The sequence below is a fragment of the Gorilla gorilla genome, chromosome 1 (assembly GCF_029281585.2).
Source record: "Gorilla gorilla gorilla isolate KB3781 chromosome 1, NHGRI_mGorGor1-v2.1_pri, whole genome shotgun sequence".
Taxonomy (NCBI): domain Eukaryota; kingdom Metazoa; phylum Chordata; class Mammalia; order Primates; family Hominidae; genus Gorilla; species Gorilla gorilla.
Genome location: NC_073224.2, coordinates 214,716,680 through 214,721,882, shown reverse-complemented (window position 1 = coordinate 214,721,882; position 5,203 = coordinate 214,716,680). Strand labels below are relative to the sequence as shown.

The 5,203-nt window shown below is 44.7% G+C and overlaps 1 pseudogene; it reads right to left on the bottom strand.

Annotated features, from left to right (window-relative positions):
* Positions 1-2,468: 2,468 nt before the first annotated feature.
* On the bottom strand, positions 2,469-2,870 carry LOC101140677 (interferon-induced transmembrane protein 3-like; annotated as a pseudogene).
* Between the last annotated feature and the right edge of the window lie 2,333 nt (positions 2,871-5,203).

Sequence of the window (5,203 nt, the reverse complement as noted above, 5' to 3'; positions counted from 1 at the left end):
TCTGTCTCAGAAAAACAAAACAAACAAACAACAACAACAACAACAACAACAAAACCATAGTGAGACCCATCTCTATTGAAAAAAAAAATAGAGAAGTGTCAGTTTGGAAAAGGTAGTTATATGGGTTCTGCCCTGCTATCTGTTCATATAATTTATTTGTGCCTGCTGAACCTGCTTGGACCAACCCCAAATAAACCATTTCCATCATATAACTCGAAGCATTATAACTAGCATTTTTATTTGGAAGCTCTGACAATACACAGCTCACAACAGACAGGCAGCTCTGCCACGTGGTCACCTGCATTCCACAGTGAAGTACTCCATATCTACCGTTGTTCAGTGTCATGCCAGGAGCTGCTTTTCCAATGGAGAGTCCTCTCTGCCAGAGAGGCCTGGCCTTGATACAGAACTCCAGGGATCTGTGCTGTGACCCTCCCCGTGGATCTCACAAGATGCTCTGCATGGTGTGCCGATCTAGCAGCGACACCTCTGACACTTTCAGATCCGCTGGATCAGATGGTCTAAGGGGCACAGCAGCTTGTACCTAGGGCTGCATTATGACTTTCATGGACACTAGGCATTCCTGCCTTGGCGGGCCTCGTCTTTCATCTAAAAAAAAAAAATTTAAGGCCAGGTGCAGTAGCACGCCTGTAATCCCAGCACTTTGGGAGGCCAAGATGTGGATCACCTGAGGTCAGGAGTTCGAGACCAGCTTGGCCAACATGGTGAAACCCCATCTCTACTAAAAATACAAATAGCCGGGCGTGGTGGTGCACACCTGTAATCCCAGCTACTCGTAAGGCTGAGCAGGAGAATGGCTTGAACCCAGGAGTCGGAGGTTGCAGTAAGCCAAGATGGCACCACTGCACTCCAGCCTGGATGACTCAGTGAGACTCCATCTCAAAAAAAAAAAAATTAAAATTATCTTTTGTGACTCCATTGGTGGTATAAAAATGAACATAATCTAGAATGGATCATTATTATTATATTCATTTTTCTTTTGATTTTAAAATAAATTAAAATCTTTTTGTGGGCTCATGAAAATATTAGGAGCCCTCATCCGTGTGGATAAGCAGGTCCCAGTCGCACTGCAGTCTGGACACACTGCAGAGCCCTCTCTTGCTGTCTGCCTACTCAAAACTGGCAGCCTTCTAAGTCATCTAAGGAATGAGTCAGAGCAGTATTAGCAAGTATGCTAAAAGCTGCCTCCAAACTCCAAAGGGACCCACCAGGCATTGCGTCTATTTCTTAGCAGTAAGATGTGTAAGGTACAACAACTTGTCCTTTACTTTAGAGGAAATGTACTAGCACGCCCCAGACCACTATATCCCCGCAAACTTCACCAATGTGGCAGGTCTGCAAATCTTTGTAGGGCTTATATGTCTTTCCAGGGTGTTTAAGGTACTCACTGCAGCCTCTGACTCCTGGGTTCAAGCAATTCTCCTGCCTCAGCCTCCAAAGTAGCTGGGACTACAGGTGCATGCCACCACGCCTAGCTAATTTTTGTACTTTTAGTAGAGACAGGGTTTCACCATGTTGGCCAGGCTGGTCTCTAACTCTTGAGCCCAGGTGATCCACCCGTCTTGGCCTCCCAAAGTGCTGGGATTACAGGCATGAGCCACTGCACCTGGCCAGATTGTTTTAATCTTCAGTATATGAGGGAAAAGACCCACTATCATTTACCATCTAGGACTAATGGAACACTCTTTTTTTTTTTTTCTTTTTTTTTTATGAGATGGAGTCTCACTCTGTCACCCTGGCTGTAGTGCAGTGGCATGATCTCGGCTCACTGCAAGCTCTGCCTCCCAGGTTCACACCATTCTCCTGCCTCAGCCTCCCAAGTAGCTGGGACTACAGGTATCTGCCACCACGCCTGGCTAATTTTTGTATTTTTAGTAGAGGCAGGGTTTCACCTTGTTAGCCAAGATGGTCTTGATCCCCTGACCTCGTGATACGGAACATTCTTAAATATTTTAAATCTTTAAAAAAAAAACTTACAAAAATAAAAACAAAGGGAGAGTGAAGAACAACTTTATTATATATTCTAAAAAGAATTTAAACATAACAAACCTAAATTTTTATTTCTTATTTTCCTGGTTTGAAAGGTACATACTTTAAATGGACAACAGCCTCTGAATACACCTAAATTCTCATCAACTGCTATGCATGGACCAGGAACACATGCATCTTATAAATACAGATTTCAGATTCTAAATGCATCTCTATTGGATTCTAGCTTCTCATCATTTCTGATTTTCCTTCTTGCACTTGCAAACTCAAAGTGCAATACTTTAAGAATTTTTTTAAGCAGGAATACGTGTACTTTATTGAATGCCATTGTAGAAAAGTGTGTGAGGTTAAAGGGCTGATACAGGACTCAGCTCCAGGGGCAGGTCGAGGAATGGAAGGTGGAGTGTGTGTGCGACAGGTCGTGGGCAGAGCTCCTGGCCTGGATGCTGCCTCCTGTTCTATGGATAGACTTGGAAGATCAACACTGGGATGATGATGAGCAGAATGCTCATGAGGATGCCCAGAACCAGGGCCCAGACATTCAGGCACTTGGCGGTGGAGGCACAGGCCTGGCCCCCGGTTAGGTCGCCAACCATCTTCCTGTCCCTAGACTTCATGGAGTAGGTGACTGCTATGAAGCCCAGGCAGCAGGAGTTCATGAAGAGGGTGTTGAACAGGGACCAGACAACATGGTTGGGCACAGAGGTCTTGCTGTGGATGTGGATCACGGTGGACCTCGGGGGAGCAGAGTTGTGGGGTGCCCCCAGCACAGCCACCTCATGCTCCTACTTGAGCATCTGATAGTCTAGGGGGCAGCCGGTGTTGGCGGGAGTGAAGAAGGTTTGGGCAGTGTGGTTCATGGTTACTTGAAGACATTTTTGAAATTGTTAATGGCTTATAATTTTGTTGAAGACAACACAATAAGAAAACTGTAGACTGGGTTGGGCATGGTGGCTCACACCTGTAATTCCAGAACTTTGGGAGGCCAAGGTGGACAGATTACTTGAGCCCAGGAGTTTGAGACTAGCCTGGACAACATAGTGAGACCCCATCTATGCAAATAATAAAAAAAATTAGCTGGCCATGGTGGTATGCGCCTGTAGTCCAAGCTACCCAAAAGGCTGAAGCAGGAGGATCACCTGAGCCCAGGAGGTCGAGGCTGCAGCAAGCTGTGATCACACCACCACACTCCAGCCTGGGTGACAGAGTGAGACCTTGTCTCAGAAAGAGAAAAAAAAGAAGAAGAAAGAAAACTATAGGGTGATACTACACTGATGATTTATAATATTTTTCCATCATCCTCCTAGGCAATTCCATCATCATTCCATTTTCTTATTATTTTAGTCTTTTCGGCATAGCTTAGAATAGTTAACAAGTGATGATGAAGTAATTTCTAGGCTGAGGAAGTGGCAAAATTTTTCAAGAGATAGGAAAAATGAGATCATACAATTCCATAATATACCTTAGATTTAAGAAGGTGTCCAATGGGCCCGTGTGGTAATTGCAAGATAAAGCAATATTTTTCTATTTAAAAATAACATACAATTTCTCTTTTTTCTTTGGAAGATCTCTAAGGAAGAATAAAAGCCATGAAATGTCAATCCTTACAACAGAACTGCTCAAAAAAGAAACTAACTAGAACCCTGATTCCATCCTAAGAATTAGGATACACTAAGCAAAAGCTCTACTCTCAAATAAGAGCCTTAGTGCACTGGCATAAAGCTAAGTCTTGAATTCTGAACCTTGAGGTAAAATGTATTAGGAGAAAGTGACTAGGACTGTTGGTACCATATTAGTTGGGGTAAGATAAGCTGCTGTAATATGAGAAGACCCTAAAATGCAGTGTCTTCAAGAGCAAAAAAGGCAAACATATTCCTGCTCTCGGTCATATCCAAGGTGAAAGTTTACAATTGGCAGGTATCTCGACTCCATGTAGAGATTCAGGGATTCAGGTTTCTTCCATCTGGAGGCTCTGACATCCCTTGGGAACATGTTATCACTCTCATGGTTGAGGACTCAGCTGGAGGGAATGGGCAGAGCTCACAGAGAAGACCCAGCCACTTTCTCAAGGCTTGGCCTAGAGAGATATGCATCACATTCTATTAGTAAGAACAAGGTCACATGACCACTCTCAGCCCCAAGGGAGGCTGGGACTTGTGGTCAGGCTATATGCCCATGAAGGGGAGGAGAATGAACTTTGGTGCACAGCAAGCAGTCTCTGCCACAGGGAATGACACGATCCTTTGATCATAGCAAACAAGTCCATTTCATCTCCTAAAGGTAAGAAATAATTGGACTACATTACAAAGCAGTAACTCTGGCTGGGCGCGTTAGCTCACGCATGTAGTCCCAGCATTTTGGGAGGCCGAGGCGGGCAGATCACTTGAGGCCAGGAGTTCAAGACCAGCCCAGCCAACATGGTAAAACCCCGTCTCTACTAAAAATACAAAAAAATTAGCCAGATGTGGTGGTTCATGCCTGTAATCCCAGCTATTTGGGAGGCTGAGACATGAGAATTGCTTGAAACCGGGAAGCAGAGGTTACAGTGAGCCGAGATCGTGCCATTGCACTCCAGCCTGGGCGACAGAGCAAGATTCTGTCTCAAAAAAGTAAAAAATAAGGCCAGGCGCAGTGGCTCACACCTGTAATCCCAGCAGTTTGGGAGGCTGAGGCGGGCGGATCACCTGAGGTCGGGAGTTCAAGATCAGCCTGAACAACATGGTGAAACCCATTCTCTACTAAAAATACAAAATTAGCCAGGCATGGTGGCGCATGCCTATAATTCCAGCTACTTGGGAGGCTGAGGCAGGAGAATCGCTTGAACCCAGGAAGGAGACAGAGGTTGCAGTGAGCCGAGATCACACCATTGCACTCCAGCCTGGCGACAGAGCGAGACTCCATCTCAAAAAAAAAAATTAATTAATTAATTTAATTTAATTAAAAATCAGAAATAAATAGAAAGCAGTAATTCTTAGTGGGTCAAAGTTGAGAATCAAAATCACCATGGAAGCTCTTTCTCATTTAGTTTTACTGAATGAGATGCTCTGGGAGACGACCCAGGCAAATACATTTGTTTTTTTTTTAGACGGATCCTTGCTCTGTTGCCCAGGTTGGAGTGCAGTGGCGAGATCTCGGCTCACTGCAACCTCTGCCTCCTGGGTTCAAGCAATTATGCCTCAGCCTCCCGAATAGC